We start from the raw sequence: 18,361 nt of genomic DNA, 5'->3' as shown, positions 1-18,361 counted from the left end.
GTGGGAAATCACAACATAGCATTTTCACTTTTTTGTTGTGGTTTGCTTAAATTTTATTTTCTTTCTCATTTTTTAAAATTTTTTTGATCTGATTTTTCTTGTGCAGCAAGGTAATTATATAAATATGTATGTCTAAATTGGATTTAACATATATTTTTACCATGTTTAAAATATATTGGATTACATGCCATCTAGGGGAGGAGGTAGGAGGAAGAGAGGGAAATTTTTTTTTTTTTTGATTTGAAAGATTTTTCAAGTGTCAATGATGAAAAATTATCTTTGCATATGTTTTGAAAATAAAAAAAAATTCAATAAAAATAATAAAAAAAACCATCCTGACTTATCTCATTGGGAAAAAGTAGAGTACTTCAAGGCCTTAGATGAAATGAAATGACACTATGCCGAAAATGTACCTGGATTGATTAAGTAGAATCAGTTTATAGAAACCAGAGAGCCATTTTGGGACCTAGCATTTGGTGACAAGACAATCTAAAAGAAAGAACAGCCCATATAAGCTCCTGAGAGAAAATCTCTCAGGGAGTTAGGGGAGATGACTCTGTGAACTTAAAAAGGTCATGATATTTTTGATTTTCAATCGTCAAGCTAGAAGCACCCCCAGAACTACAGAACTACTATTATCTTCTTTGGGAGTCAAAGACAAACTGGACATACTGGGGAAAGGCAGTTTTAGGACTGTATAATGAGTCCAGCAGAAAGTGATACCATAATCTAAGGGGAATATCATTGTTAGAGTTATGGGTATGGAATCAGGAAGTTCTGAGTTCAAATTCAGCCTTAGATATTCACCAACTATGTGATCCTGGGGAAGTCACTTCATCTCTTCCTGCCTCGGTTTCCTTCTTTATAAATTAGGGGGACAATAATAGCACCCACCTCTCATGGTGCTGTGAGGATCAAGTGAAAATATTTGTAAATTTTATTACAAATAGTATATGTAAAGCACTTAGCATCATGTCTGTTGTAAAGTTCTGTTATCTTAGTAAGAACCTAACAGTCTGTCACATAGTAGATACTATATGATAGCTATTATCATGTTATTACATAATAAGGATATAAGATGTAAGTCCAGATATCTGTCATGCACATGACTAAATTGTACGAATTTGGTGTCCAAGTCTTGATTATATTACTAACTATGTGAATTTGTGCAATGCAATATTGCAAATATGCAAAATAAAGTATCATGAAAGGTTCCAAAAGAAAGATTATTATCTAAAAAGAGAAATCATGGTTATACAGTGGACAGAGTTCTTGTGGTCTTGGAATCATGGGAATCTGAGTTAAAATTTTGCCTCGGACATAATAGTTGTGAGACACTAAGCAAGTCTCTTAACTCCTACCTGCTTCAGTTTTCTCATCTATAAAATAAAAGGACAAAAATTAGTTTCCTCTAAAGTCTCTTTTAGTTCTAAATATATGACTATGATTACTTGAAGTGACTTTGAAAAGCACATAGGAATCTAACAGAAGAAAGGGAGAAGGGGACATTCCAGGGTGAGCAAAGTCATCAGTGCTGAAGGGGACAAGGCATGTGAAGGAAAACAAAAAAATTGGTCTAGAACATGGAGTTCAGAGAGGGAAGACATGCTCTTAGGAGATCCTCCCAGACTCCTATTTTTCTTCTACTCCCAACCATAATAAGCTTAGCTTTCTGGTTTCCTAAACCATAACAGATTAGAAAGATATTTGTGTCACTTGAAGAGGCAATCTCACTTACAGCACTTAGGATTTACAGCTGACAGGCTGACAGTGTGAGGGAGGAGAGAGAAAAATGATAAAAAGCAGACACGAAGGCACAAAGCACAGAGGTCTGAGCCCCTCTTTCCACCCTCTAAAAGCACAGGATAGTGATATTCATAATGATGACCTTGAATTTTCCCTGCAGGTCTCCTGGGATGTCTTAACCTTCATTAGCAATGATAATCTCCAGGGATGAGGTCAAAGTCAGAGCTCTGACTTAATGAATAAAAGCTGATGCCAATTTCTGATTTCTACCCCCCAATTCTTTGGAAAGCCAAACTCACTTTGTGGTTATTTGAGAAACCACGAATAATCATTCTTTCTGTATATGAGATTCATTGGAATAACTTAGCTCTCCTCAAAGATCAAAGGATATTTGTTGTTGTTGTTGGATCATGAATTTAGGACTGGAAATGACTTGAGATCTCATCTAGTCCACCTCCTTTCTGTAACAAACTCATGATGAAACTGAGACTCAAGGTCATTGAATTATTTGTCCAAATTCACATAGGTAGTAACGTAATCAAGACTTGGACTCCAAAATCAGCGCCAATTTCTAATTTTTGTGCCCTTTTGATCAGATAATCCAGTTCAGGCAAATACTAATAGCTAAAACTTATATAATATATTAAGGTTTACAAAGGGCTTAAGATAGATTTGATCTTTACAACAACCCAGTGAGATAGATTTATCACACTCATTTTCTTTTAACTGGGATTTCTCCTGTATCAGGAACTCCTAGTGAGGCTCATTGGTTTGCAGATGACACAGAGATAGGAGGGAAAATAACACACTAGATGGCAGAGTCATTATCCCAAAGGATACTTGCAGGCTAGAGAACCAATGAAGATAGAAGTTGAGTCTTACAAATAGGTGCAAAAAATCAGTTTCATAAGGAAAAGAAAGATATGGATTGACAAGAGCTGTGCTGAAAAGACTCTTGAATTCTTAATAGATTACAAACTCGATATGAGTTAATATAGTGGTGTGATGGTTAAAAAAGGTAAATGAAGTTTTGAGATGTATTACGAAGGGTTTGGTGTCCAGGACCGGGGAGGTAATAGACTGCCCTTCTCAGATCTTACCTGAAGGACATTGATAGACTGGAAAGTGTTAAGACAAGGGCAATTAAAATGGTAAATGGTCTAGAGTCTAGATCCATCAAGCAATAACCATTTATGAACACCTGCTATGTGCCAGGTATTAAGTGCAAATCCCTGTCCTCAAGGAGCTTACAATCTACTGGGGGAAGACAGCATGCAAACAAATATATACAAAGAAAACTATATTTGGGATAAAGGAATCAGTTGAAACTGGACACACTGAACCCAATGAAAAAAAAAGTCTGGGAGCAAGGTTGAGAATGGAATGTGAGAATGTCTTCAGGTAATTGAAAGGCTGTCACACAGAGAAAGAATCATACTTTTTTTTTATTTTTGGCCCCAGAGGGAAGAAATGGGGATGATGGGCAGAAAGTGATTTATGATTAATGTCATGGAAAACTTCCTAACAATTTGAGCTGTCCCTAAGTAGAATGGATTGCTTCAAGAGGGGTGAGTTCACCCTCCTTGTTGGTATCCAAGTAGAGGCTGAATGACAACTTGCCATGTATGTGATAGTGGGAATTCCTTCTGCATATGGGCTATCCTACACGGCTGCTGAAGTCTCTTCAAGTTCTTAGTGGTGGCGGGCTTTGAATGTTTATGTCAAAAACACCAGTGTTCAATTCCAGCCTTAGACACTTACCATCTGTGTCACCCTGGGCAAGTCACCTGCTGTCTGCCTTAGTCTTTTCATCTGTAAAATGGGGATGATAATAGCATAACACCTACCTCTTAGGTCAGTTGTGAGAATCAAATAAGCTAATAATTGTAAAGTGTTTTGTAGACCTTAATGTGCTTTATCCGTACTAATTCATAGGAGCTATTTGTATCTTGGCTGAGACAGAGCATTGTGAGCTCCTATTGGTCTGATTAGTCATAGTCACATTATAATTTGACTCTAACATAGTAATGTCATTATGGTCCTCTTTGAGAATGAAGGATAACAATCTGCACCAACTATCACCACCATTATTATTATCTCAAATTATGTGATTCTATGACTTCTCTCTGTCTATTCAAATTGGCAACTGTTTTGCAACTTATAGTATTAAAATATAGTATTAGAATAATTAATAGTATGGGTCAATGGGAATTTCTTGAGACAACTAGCTTTACTTTGGGCCAATTATCTTTTAAAGAAGAAAACAATCATTTATTAATTCTACTTCTCATTGTTAGGAAAGTTTTCCCTAAATGAAGCTTAAATTTCTCATTTCACATCTCTCCTTGTTGCTTCTATTTCTGCCCTCTGAGGTCTACACAACATTTCTCTTTCTTGTGATGACCCTTTAAATACTTGAAGACAGCTTGATATCTCCTTTTAGTTTTTTCTAAGCCAGTGATCTTATTATGACCATATTCCATGAGATAGAAGCTCCTTCTTAACATAAAGGATATCAGATTTATTTCATTTCCCTATTGCATTGCCTCTGTTTATATAATTCATATAAATACTTCAGGAGGAATAGCCAGAATCTATTCCCCTTACAATCACCCAGATTCACTAGGACACATGTCCTAGCTCCTTTATTCTTTAGGGAAAAGAGAATTTGTATCAGACCAATAAAAAATAATGGCACCTGACAGTGAACAATCTTAATGTAGAGCCCTCTGATCTTTCAGTCACTTGTAAAAATACCTTTGGGTAAGGTTTAAGTAGGGTTTCATAGATGTTGTTCCTCCATGTCAGTGCTCCTCCCTATGACTCCTTTAGCTCATTACATGGAGCTATTTTCCCTATAGTTAGTCAATGCTGCTGCTCTTAGCACATGACACCTACTGTTCTACATGGGTCTCTTTTACCATCCTGAATGGTATGTCTATAGCAACATTTCTTGCTGTTCTTTTTCCTGACCTCCAGCAGATGGCGATTGTTCTCTTTTTCAGGGGACCAGCTCTCTTTCAGAATCTTTGCTCACCTGTTTCTTGATAGTGGAACTGTTCTTAAAGCCTTTTTTTCTGGGTTGAATTTTGATTTTCATTACCCCTGAACTGACAAGTTATGTTTTTGTTGAGTCTAAAGTAACATTCTCCCCTTCTAGCTTAGAAATAAGACTTTGCCCCTAATTCTATGTTAGTTCATGGTGATTTACCATACTTGAAGATGGTCTTCTTTTGCCCACACTTTCTCTGAGGCAAGAGGTTTAGGAGAATTCTTTACTACTCATTCCCCTCTCAGTTCTCAGTGATTTCCCCTGTAACAGCTGGGCAGGGTTATTTAGATTTTCCAGGATTGCTTTCCAAAATATCTAGGGGAAGAAGGAGATGAGAGAAACATGAATTCCTCCAATGCAATTTTGGAGTCCCTGCTATATACACACCCAAAATGAAAGGATAGTTTTTGACGATCATAACATGAATGAACTTTTTCTCTTAAAGAGAATTCATTTATAAGGTAGCTTTAGACTAACAAAAAAGTATTTCAATCCTATATTATTCATTACCTACTGTGACAACTTTCTATGTGCCCTTGGAAAGTCAGGATGATACAGGGAGGAGATTATGAGATTGTGAATTTAGAGACTTCATTTCTTTGTCACTTACATGATGTGTAAATCCTGAGCAATCTAATTTCCCTGGTGGGTCTCCGTTTTCTCCTATCAGTTAAAAAGGAAGGAAGAATACGGTAAAGATTTGAGATTTAGAATCCAAAGGCATTTTTTAAATCCCAGCTTATTCTGTTGAGTTACTTCTCTTAAACAGGCTTTACATTAAAAAAAAGGTGAGGGGAACAGATGGGGTGAATGACAAATTAGGTAATCTCTAAAGTCCCTTCTAGTTCCACAATTCCATGACTCTGATTTAATGGAGAAGCCCACTGTCTTGGATAATTGAAATCAGCAGACCATCCATCCAGCTGGGCTGGAGCCATGCTTCCCCTGGTTCAGAGAAAAGGGCCTCCAGCACAGCTGGCTGGACCAGCAGCTGGGTGGCAGGGACTAACTCCTAAAGCCCACAGATAATTGGCAGCACAGACTCTCCATCTGCGTGAAGAAATGCGGGCGGGCATCTGCCTTCACTTTCATTTCTGGGAGGTTCTAGTCTGCAAGGAAGCACCTGTGAGTTTTGAAAATGTGCTCAGCCACCAAATCGGTCTGTTTTCATAATAAACACAAGTGGGACGTTCTCTGCAGGTCAGCTTCAAAGATTGCTGGGGAAAGAATTCCCTTTTTATGCTGTCTCCAGTCTCATGATTTATGCTAATCAACCACATTTTTTTTTTCTTCTTCTTAGTTTCAAGTGAGTTCCTGGGCAAAAATGCAAAGCCCTCTGAATTTTAAGCAATGCAATTGTCCTGGGAGATTTTTTCCAGTTTAACCTCATTAGATGACACATCTCACTTCCCACACATGGGCCTGGCTTTTGCGCAGGATTTTTGAATAGGATGTTGCTTTTAAGGAGGTCCCCTCGACATGCCCTCTTGGAAGATGTAGCCTGTGTCTGATGTGACTGTATTTCCGTAAATCTGCTGGAGTTCTTGCCATCTTGGCATGGTGATGGCCCTGTCTCAAAGGTCATAGTGATAGAGCATCAGCTCTGGCAAGTTATTTTTTTAAAAAAAATTTATTTTATTAAAAAAAAACAGAAAAGGAAAACAAAACAAACCATTACTTTTTACAAAAGCGTCTGGCTTGTGTGCAGGATTTTTGAATGTGATAACAACACTTTTAAGGAGGTTCCCTCAACATGCCCTCTTGGAAGACGCAGCCTGTGCTTGATGTGATTTTATCTCAGTAATTCTGCTGAAGTTCTTGTCATCTTGACATGGTGGTGGTCTTGTCTCAAAGGCCATGGCAGTAGAGCACCAACTCTGGCAAGTTTTCTTTTTAATATTTTAAAAAAATTTTAATAAAAAAAACAGAAAAGGAAAACAAAACAGAACAGAACAGGAGATAATAAAATATTGTCATTTGCCCAGCAGAACATTAAGGATGATTCAAAATCTATAACAATAAATTACCAGTTCAAGAAAGTACATATATTAATAGAAGAAATTGTATTCATGAATCTTTTCTTTACTTCCTCCTAGGTTGTTTTTTTGTTGTTCTCTGCTGCACTCATTTTTAACTTTATTCTTTTTTTCCCCCTTTTACCCACCCTCCTACAATCCCTCAAGCAGGCTATAGTTAAGCAAGGATATATTTATGTATACATATATAGATATATACATACACACACCTCCCCATCTTACCCCCCTACATATCATTCCTATTCTTGCTGACTGTTTTATTCTGCTCCTTAATTTGCCTTGCTATTACTTAATCTCTCCCCATCCATGGATCCCTCCCTTATCTTCTTCTCCTACCCTTCAGAGTTTAAATGGCTTTGAGGATGGGCCCAATGACTACATGTCATTTAGAGAATTATTACCAGGTAACTAGTCACTAGAGAGAAAGCCAAGCTTTCCAACCATAGCAAATGTCTCCGAGAGGCCACAATAGCTGCAATCTATCTTGGTGGAGGACATAGGGTGAAATCATAAATCCCTGGAGTATTTTAATATTGATCTCATTTTTTTTTATCTGCTTCCACTAAATGTGAGATAAAAAGTGAAGGTCAGGATCTTGAAAAAACAAACAAACAAACAAACAAACAAAAAAAAAAACCCTAGGACATCTAAGACCTACAAGCAGAAAGGTATAAGAAAAAAAAAAAAAAAGGTCTGAATTTAGAAGCAGAAAATCTGAGTTTGAAAGTCAGCTCATCTCCTTATTGTCTCATTTACTTTCTCAGAGTCTCACTTTGCCCATCAACAAAAGGGGTTGAATAAATGGACGAAAAATTGCTTCTTTAGTTTTGGGTGCCAGGTACTCAAGTAAGAACTGGGATATTAATAGAAGATGATGAAAATCCTTACTTTCCAAGAGCTCACTTCCTTTTTTTTTTAATAAATTATTTTATTTATTTATAATGTGTTTTATTTTAAAAACAGAATAAGAAAAAAGAAAAACAGAAAAGGAATATAAAACAAAATGAAACTAAAAAGAGAACATTATCATGTGCCCAGCAGAACATAAAGGAGGATTCAAAATATATAACAATAAATACCAGTTCAAGAAATTTTATATATATATATATATATGTATGTATATATACATATATATATATTAGTAAAAGAAATTACATTCATGAATGTCTGTCTTAACTTCCTTGTAAACTGTTCTTTTGTTTTCTGCTGCCTACTTTTTTTACTTTATTTTTTCCCTCTCCTTTCATCCCACCTCCACCCCCAAGCAGGCTAGTAGTCAAGAAAGGATATATATATATATATATATATATATATATATATATACATACCCTTCATGGTATAAATGTAATGTTGCTTTTTTAAACCATTCCTGATGTGAGTAGGTTTTTAGAATTATGAGCCCTTCTCCCCCTTCTACTTCTGCTGTATCTACTCTTCCTCTGCATTGCATTTGTAGAATTATTTTTGCCTTAACTTTGCTCTAATCTTTATTTTGAATCATCCTATTGTTGATGACAATATTAAACATATTGTAGACACCTTCCATTTATAAGAAAATATAGCAATTTGCATGGAGTTCCTTATTATTGATCTTTGTTATTGGCTCTTATATGTTAAATTTTCTATTAAGTTTAGGCTTGGTTGATAGAAAGTCCTGAAAATCTGCAAATCTGTTGGATGTGCATTTTTTCGTTCAATATTATAGTGAATTTTGCTGGGTTTGATATTTTTGCTTGCAGGTCTAGTTCTTTTGATTGTCAGTAGATATGATTCCAGGACCTGGGATCTTTTATTGTGACTGCTGATAAATCCTGTACAATTTCTTGTTTCTTGCAAAATTTTCTCTCTAATCTGGGGGTTTCTAAATTTAGCAATAATGTTCTTATGTGTTTTCCACAAAGGATCTCGTGTAGATGATTATCAGTAGGGTTTTTTTTTCTATTTCTACTTTCCCTCCTGCTCTATCACTCCAGGAAAATTTTCTTGAATTATCTCATCCATTATTGTGTCAAAATCCTTTCTTTTGGGCACAACTTTCAGGCAGTTCAATTATTCTTATGTTTCTTTTCTTGATCTGTTCTTCAGAGATGTCATTTTTCTTATAAGATGCTTCACATTCTGTTCTAGTTTTTCATTCTTTAGAATCTGTTTTGTTATTTCTTGGTCTCTCATAGCTTTACTGGTTTTCCTTTACCCGATTCTATTTTCAAAGAGTTATTTTGTCTCTGAGGCTCTAAGTCCTTTTCTAATTGGTTAATTTATTTTTTCCACAATCTTCTTGTTATCTTGGGTGGCTTTATTTATTTTTTTCTTCAAGTTCTCTTATTTGATTTTTAAATTCTTTTTTGGGTTCTATAAATTCTCTCTGGGCAGGGAGCCATTTTGTGTTATTTTTGGAGTAGAAGTCTATTTTTTTTTTTTTAATTTCAGGATCCTCCTCTGAAGATGAACCCTGGTCTTCCCTTTTCTGATAATATGTTTCTATAGTGGGGTTTTTTCTTCTTTGCCTTTTGAGCATCTCTAATCATGGTTTGGGAGGATGATATCTCAAGTTTCACTTCAGCTTTCCCCTGTGACCAGGAACCCCAAAACAAGAACTCTAACTCCCAGTCCACAACCAGCAGCATCCCTGTCCCCCCTGCTTTTGCACTCACCAAATGCTGGTTCTTCTTGCCCAGGGTTGTGTCTCAGCAGCACTACTGGGCCAGGTGTTCCTAATCAACTGAAGTTCACTTAGTCTTTTCAGATGCAGATCTGGACTCCACAAACAGTCCAGGAGGTGGGTTCTCTTTGGTTCTCCTTGAGGCTCCAGCCATAGCCAGCTCACCCCAAGGCTATATGTTTCTACAGACCTAGACCAGAGGTTGTTTGCACTCCACACAGGTTAATCTTCCCCCACTTCTGGTCTTTCTTTGGATCTTTTCAGGTTGTTGTATCAGGAAGACTCCTGTTCTGCCCCAAGCTTTCTTGATTTTCACCAGTCTATGTTTGCCCTGAGGAAAGGAAATTGTTCTGTTCATAGGGGAAATCAGGAAAGCTTGATATCTACCAACCTTCTCCACCATCTTCCCAGAATCCTCCGAAGAACTCACATTTTGTTTTTTATTATAGCTTTTTATTTACCAGATATATGCATGGGTAATTTTTCATCATTGACAGTAGTTGTCTCAACTTTTCCCCTCCTTCCCCCCACCCCTGCCCCCAGATGGCAGGTTGACCAATACATGTTAACTATGTTAAAGTATAAGTTAAGTGCAATATATGTATACATGTCCATACAGTTATTTTGCTGTACAAAAAGAATTGGACTTTGAAATAGTGTACAATTAACCTGTGAAGGAAATAAAAAATGCAGGTGGATAAAAATAGAGAGATTGGAAATTCTATGTAATGGTTCATAGTCATCTCCCAGAGTTTTTTACTGGGTGTAGCTGGTTCAATTCATTACTGCTCTATTGGAACTGATTTGGTTCATCATATTGTGGAAGAGGGCCACGTCCATCAGAATTGCTCATCATATAGTACTGTTGTTGAAATATATAATGATCTCCTGGTCCTGCTCATTTCACTCAGCATCAGTTCATGTAAGTCACTCTAGGCCTTTCTGAAATCATCCTGCTGATCGTTTCTTATAGAACAATAATATTCCATAATATTCATATACCACAATTTATTCAGCCATTCTCCAATTGAGGGGCATCCACTCAGTTTCCAGTTTCTGGCCTCTACAAAGAGGGCTGCCACAAACATTCTTCCACATACAGGTCCCTTTCCCTTCTTTAAGGTCTCTTTGGGATATAAGCCCAGTAGTAACACTGCTGGATCAAAGGGTATGCACAGTTTGATAACTTTTGGGGCATAATTCCAGATTGCTCTCCAGAATGGTTGGATTCTTTCACAACTCCACCAACAATGTATCAGTGTCCCAGTTTTCCCACATCCCCTCCAACATTCATCATTATATTTTCCTGTCATCTTAGCCAATCTGACAGGTGTGTAGTAGTATCTCAGAGTTGTCTTAATTTGCATTTCTCTGATCATTAGTGATTTTGAACATTCATATGAGTGGAAATAGTTTCAATTGCATCATCTGAAAATTGTCTGTTCATATCCTTTGATCATTTATCAATTGGAGAATGGCTTGATTTCTTATAAATTAGAGTCAATTATATTATTTTGGAAATGAGGCCTTTATCGGAACCTTTGACTGTAAAACTGTTTTCCCAGTTTATTGCTTCCCTTCTAATCTTGTCTCCATTAGTTTTGTTTATACAAAAACTTTTCAATTTGATATAATCAAAATTTTCTATTTTGTGATCAATAGTGATCTCTTTGGCCATAAATTCCTTCCTCTTCCACAGGTCTGAGAGATAAACTATCCTATGTTCTTCTAATTTATTTATAATCTCATTCTTTATGCCTAAATCATGAATCCATTTTGACCTTATTTTGGTGTATGGTATTAAGTGTGGGTCAATGCCTAGTTTCTGCTATACTAGTTTCTAATTTTCTCAGCAGTTTTTGTCAAACATTGAGTTCTTATCCCAAAAGCTGGGGTCCTTGAGTTTGTCAAACACTAGGTTCTTAAAGTTATAGATTATTTTGTCCTTTGGACCTAACCTATTCCACTGATCAAATAGTCTATTTCTTAGCCAATACCAAAGGGTTTTGGTAACCGCTGCTTTATAATATAATTTTAGATCTGGTATAGTGAGGCCACCTTCATTTGATTTTTTTTTCATTAATTCCCTTGAAATTCTTGACCTTTTGTTTTTCCATATGAACTTTGTTGTTAATTTTTCTAGGTCATTAAAATAGTTTTTTGGGAGTCTGATTGATATAGCTCTAAATAAATAGATTAATTTAGGTAGTATTGCCATCTTTATTATGTTTGCTTGCCCAATCCAAGAGCATTTAATATTTTTCCAATTGGTTAGATCTGACTTTATTTGTGTGAAAAGTATTTTATAGTTTTGCTCATATAGTTTTTGATTTTCCCTTGGCAGATAGATTCCTAAATATTTTATACTATCAGTAGTTACTTTAAATGGAATTTCTCTTTGTAGCTCTGTTGGATTTTGTTAGTGATATCTAAAAATGCTGATGATTTATGGGGGTTTATTTTGTATCCTGCAATTTTGCTAAAGGTGTGAATTATTTCTAATAGCTTTTTAGCAGCATCTCTGGGGTTCTCTAGGTATACCATCATATCATCAGCAAAGAGTGATAATTTGTTTTCCTCACTACCTACTCTAATTCCTTTAATCTCTTTTTCAACTCTTATTGTCAAAGCTATGAGCTCACATTCTAATGGAGGAGATGATACATAGATGAGTTCAGCTGCTAGTCAGATAGAAAAATTTCATGGTTCTGAAACTTTAACAGAGAAGTAAATTCTAATACATCCTTTCAATGTCATTTCCATGGATAAAACTGTCTGGACTATTTGACAATGTCTAGAATTTCAATGCAGAAGCTATAATGCTGAGGAAATAGGGGTTGTAGCCCCTCCCTTTTGATGGCAGTTGGTTGCCAGGTGGTATTGGTGATGAATGGATGGCAGACCACTTTTCCATAAGGATTGTCCCCCAAAGAATGACTGTGGTTAAGATGGGTAATCTAGAGCCGAACTTCCTAAATTGTGATTCATGACCTCATCTGAGTCTCATAACTGAATGTGGGGATTGTAAAATTATCATTTGCTTTCAGTAAATCGTTTGATTTATATACTTATTTTATATACCTATATACCCCAGATCATCTAAAATGTCTTGGATAAAAAGGAATTGTGAATAGAAAAAGTTTAAAAAGCCCTGATCTAGAGCATACTGCTATATCTTCTTGGACTCAGGATCCTGAGGTTTCCACCAATGATTGAGGAGCAGTGGTGGTCAAGGAGGTCATGCTGATTTGAACTACCACGTACATAAAGATTCCTCTCTCTTCCTCCTCAAGAATTCTGGTTTCAGCTGATTGAATACTAAGCCATTTGATTACAGGTCCTTTTGTTTTGTTCCAAGTATAATGATTTTTAGCCTGAGCCATAGTGCAATGATGCTTAAGAGGAGACTGAGACTTCAAAGAGGGACTGGACTGGACCTCTAAAATGCCTTCTAACTGAGATTTTATAATTCTCTGAAACTGACTAGATTGCCTGACTCTGAATCCCAGACAATGAGATAGTTTCCTAAGAATGATGACTTTATTACATATTTAGGATTTCAGAGACTCCTGCTTTCTCCATTCAAAGATGTCTAAAATTCTACTGTTATATCTTCATGCTTTCATTCTTTAGCTGACGACTGTGAGTCCAGGGGCTATAAAACAGCTACTGGTTATGATAATAATAATAACTGCTTGAAACTTTGTAGCTTTTATGGTGGTAGAACATTTTCAAATATATTAGCTCATTCACTCCTCCCAACAATCCAATAAAGTAAGGAGCAGCTTAAATATAATTATCTCTATTATTTAGCCTAGGAAACTGAAATGAATTGGTAGTTTTTGGACTTGAACCCAGGTCCTTGGTTCTTGAAGATTTGGGCAAGTTACCTCATAAGAAAAATGGAGATAGTTACAGCAACCACATAACCTTGTTATTATGAGGCTCAAATGAGATAACATTAGTAAAATTCCTTGGAAACTTATGAATCCTGTATTATTAGTTGTGCTTGTTATTATTATCTTTTTCTTCCTCCTCTTCAATGCCTTTTGTCATTTTAAGGAGTTACTCTTAATCCAAAGCAGTACTTCTGTGATGTTGAATAAATAAAGGTAAAAAAAAATCTGAGGGCCCCCAACATAAACTTCTTCCTCTTGATGAGTATAGGCACCCACCAAGTTAGGATGAGTCTCAAAAATGTAAAACATTTACAAAAATAAAATTCATTCCAACAAAAGAGTATTTCTTACACCTTATTCATTTGGACATTATTTATTCCTCCATCCATCCATTCACATATGTTTTCATTCATTATTCTTTTACCCATTTATTTATTCATTTATTTATTTTAGAAAGGGGCCAAAACAGCAAAATGAAAAACTTAAAAAAAACTATTTCTAGAGGCTTAAGGCTATGTGGAGAAACATCTTTTAAGGAGCCACTTGGAGTCTTTTAGGCCTTGGATAAGAACTTTTTGGTGAAAACTAACATCTTTTTTTTTTTTTTTTTTCTGTGGGTGAAGTTATGTAGGAAAAGAGAGACCAACAGAATTCAGACTCCTCTAGCTGACTCCAGGAGACATTCCCTCTGGTACCGGAGCAAGGTCTGCCAGGGAAACCCTCTTGGCCCATCCTTAAGACTGCATTAGTGAAAACCAGTTGTTTTAAGCCATGACCCTTTTCACTCAGCACACGCTACTGTCTCATTTGACCCAACAGAGATTTGTCCATGGCAATGGCTATTTCAAACACAACATTTATTATACTAACCCATAGATTATAGGGAGCTGATTAATCATGAGGGGCAGTGTTGGGTCCAGCTTGCACACGGCATCTGTTTTTCATGATCCATTCCCTCCCTTCTTCCCAGTCATGAGGGAAGGCTCAAGTGACAACCAAGGGGCTGATCTCACTGCAGACTGACTAATTAGGAGGCATCTGGAACTAATTAAGTGGTGGAGTCGCCTTGAGAAGAGAGTGCTGTCTTTATCATTGAAATGGGAGGGTCAAGACAGAAGAAAAATCATTGATGATATGCTATTTCCTTGCAGGCAATTTTTAAGGAAGCAAAGTTTGGAGGTGTATAATGGACTTTTTTTGTGGAGGGGGAGAACATGGTAGAGGTTGACAATGTAATTCATCTCACTCTTAAATGATAAATTGGTCATTCAATGATGATTTAGTTAATTTTACTCTTAAATATTAGAAGCTTGGATTCTAGTTGAGTACAAACTGTGTGGTTGAAAGATGAAAAAGAAGAAGAAGAAGAAGAAGAAGAAGAAGAAGAAGAAGAAGAAGAAGAAGAAGAAGAAGAAGAAGAAGAAGTAGCAGAAGAAGAAGAAGAAGAAGTAGCAGAAGAAGAAGAAGAAGCAGTAGCAGAAGAAGAAGAAGAAGCAGTAGCAGAAGAAGAAGAAGAAGCAGTAGCAGAAGAAGAAGAAGAAGAAGAAGAAGAAGAAGAAGAAGAAGAAGAAGAAGAAGAAGAAGAAGAAGAAGAAGAAGAAGAAGAAGAAGAAGAAGAAGAAGAAGAAGAAGAAGAAGAAGAAGAAGAAAGAGGAAGAGGAGGAGGGGGAAGAGGAAGAGGAAGAGGAAAAGATGATTATGATAAATATATACTCTAGAAATTCATTATCCCAATTCCCACTCAAAGTGGCATTCAGCTATACTAAGGATACTAGGTATACTCTTGAAGGGACAGGAAGTGTTTGTTTAATACTGTCACTATTGAATCTCTTTCTAGTATATTCCCCTGATAAATTCATTACTAGGTATGGCATAGCTGATGGGAAATTTTCTTTCTTACTTAGAAAACATACCATCTCAGCTGCTAGATGGTTTCATAACAGAACCAAGATGTTTGCTCCTCAAGGATATAAAAATATGTCATTCTTTAAAAGAAAGCAGACAAAAACCCTAAGAAAAATAAAGAAGGTAAAGAAAAAGTATATTTGACCTATATTCAGGATCCACTAGTTCTTTCTTTGGAGATGGGCAGCCCCTTTCATCATAAGTCTTTCAGAAGTGTTTTTGATCATTGTATTGCTGAAAATAGCTAAATTATTCACAATTGATCATCATGCAATATTATTGTTACTGTGTACAATGTTCTCCTTGTTTTATCTAGTTGCCCCCTGCTCATTATTTCTTAAAGCATGATAGCATTCCATAACAATCATATACAATAACAATCATATACAACTATTTCTTCCAGTAATTTCCCAATTGATGGACATTCTCTCAATTTCCAATTCTTTGTCAAAACTAAAAGTGCTGCTACAAATATTTTTTTGTATACAGAGATCCTTTTCTCTTTTGTTGTACAGATCTAGTGTTGCTGCTTGATCAAAAGATATGCATGATTTTATAGCCTTTCCTGCATTGTTGCAGATTGCTCTCCAGAATTGTTGAATCCACTGTACAACTTCATCAATAATACATAAGTGTTTTAATTTTCCCACATTCAGGCAATTTATCATTTTTCTTTTCTATCATATTAGCTAAACTGACTTGTGTAAGATAGTAGCTTAGAATTGTTTTAATTTATATTTCTCTCATCAATAGTGATTTACAGCTTTTTTTATATCACTGTAGATTGCTTTGATTACTTTGTCTAACAACTGTCTGTTTCTATCCTTTAGCCATTTATCATTTGAGGAATGGCTCTTATTTCTACAAATTTGACTCAGTTTTCTTGAGAAATGAAGCCTTTATTAGAGAAATTAGCCATATTTTTTTTCTCCCTCAATCCTAATTTTCCTCATTTATTCTACTCCCTCTCTCCTTTTATCCTGTCCATTCTCAAAAGTGTTTGGCTTCTGACTTTTACTTCCCCCAACTGCCCTCTCTTCTATTAACTCCTTCCCTGCCTTGTCTTGACTCCTTCCCTTCCTACTTTCCTATATGGTAGGATAGATTTCTACACACAACTGAATATGTCTATATTTAAATAGACATATAAACATATTTTGTTTCCTATTTGATCCATTTCTGATGAGATTAAGGTTCATATACCCCCCTCCTTACTTTCCCCATTTCTCTCTACAGCAAAATCTCTTTCAAAGGCTCCTTTTATGTAAGATTATTTATTCCATCCTACCTTTCTCTTTTCCCTTCTCGCAGTACAGTCTTCTTTCTCATTCTTTATTTTTTAAAGATAATCATACCATAACATTCAAATCACACCTTATGCCTTTTGTCTTTGTATACCCCTTCTAACTTCCCTAATAATGAGAAAATTTTTAGAAGTTATAAATATCATTTTCTCATGTATAAATATGGAATACAAACAGTTAAACTTTGATTCCTGCATAATTTCTCTATCCTTTTTACATATTTTTATACTTCTTTTGGATTTTGTTTTTGAAAATAAAATTTTTTATTCAGTTTTTCATCAGAAATGCTTAAAAATCCTCTGTTTCATTGGATGTCCATTTTCCCCCTGAAGGATTATATTCAGTTTTGCTGGGTTTGGTTCTCTATTTTTCCTAATTGTAGCCTTACCTCTTTTGCCTTCCAGAATATATATTACAAATCCTCTGATTCTTTAATGTAGAAACTGCTAAATCTTATGAGTTATGAGTTATTTCTTTTTGGCTCCTTGAAGCATTTTCTCCTTGATATTGGAGGTCTGGAATTTGGCTAGAATATTCCTAGATGTTTTCATTTGGGGATCCCTTTCTTTTTTATTTTAATAATAGCCTTTTATTTTTATTTATTATATTTATTATTTAATTAAAATAATTTAATTTTAAATAAATTAATATTTATTATACAAACAGATGTAAAAGTAGTTTTTAACATGCATCCTGCAAAACTTTGTATTCCAAATTTTCTCCCTCTCTTCCCCTCACCTTCCCTCAACAGCAAACATTTCAATATATTTTTTCTAAAAATATTTCCACATTTAGCATTCTACACAAGAAAAATCATATCAAAAAGAAAAAAAATGAGAAAGGAAAAAAATTAAGCAAATAACAAAAAAAGGTGAACATATGTTGTGATCTACATTTAGTCTCCACAGACTTCTTTATGGATATGGATGGCTCTCTTGATCACAAGTCTATTGGACTTGGTCTGAATTACCTCATTTTGAAAAGATCCAAGTTCACCAAAGTTGATCATCATGTAATTTTGCTGTTGCTGTGTACAATGTTCTATTGGTTCTATTCACTTCACTTAGCATCAATTTATGTTAAGTCTCTAGGATCTCTTTCAGGAGGTGATTGGTGGATTCTTTCAATTTCTATTTAAACGTCTGGTTCTAGAATATCAGGGTAGTTTTTCTTCATAATTTCTTGAAAGATAAAGTTTAGGCTCTTTTTTGGATCATGCCTTTCAGGTAGCCCAAGAATTCTTAAATTTTCTCTCCTAGATCTATTTTTCGGGTAAGTTGTTTTTTCCCATGAAATTTTTTCCTTCTATTTTTTTTCATTCTTTTTATTTTGTTTGATTATTTCCTGATGTCTCATAAAATCACTTGCCCCACTTGCCCCATTCTAACTTTTAAGGAATCACTTTCTTCACTGAGCTTTTGTAGTTCTTTTTCCATTTAGCTAATTATACTTTGTAAGAACTTCTCTTCATTGGATTTTTATGCCTCTTTTATTATTTGACATAGTCTATTTTTTCATGCTATTGACTCTTTTTATCATGATTTTCTTGCATCTGTTTCATTTATTACTTTGATTTTTTTCTTTCTCTCTCTAGTTAATTTTAAAAATTCTTTTTGATATTTTCCATAGTCTGAGAACAACTCATAGTTTTCTTTAAGGCTTTGGGTGCAGGGATTTTGATTTTTTTATCTTCTTCTGAATGTATGTTGTAATCTTCCTTGTCACCACAGTAGCCCTATGGTCAGAAATTTTTCTGT

This window comes from Sminthopsis crassicaudata, chromosome 2 (assembly GCF_048593235.1).
Source record: "Sminthopsis crassicaudata isolate SCR6 chromosome 2, ASM4859323v1, whole genome shotgun sequence".
In the NCBI taxonomy this organism is placed as follows: Eukaryota; Metazoa; Chordata; class Mammalia; order Dasyuromorphia; family Dasyuridae; genus Sminthopsis; species Sminthopsis crassicaudata.
The sequence above is the reverse complement of the archived record's forward strand: the minus strand, read 5'-3'. Positions refer to the sequence as shown.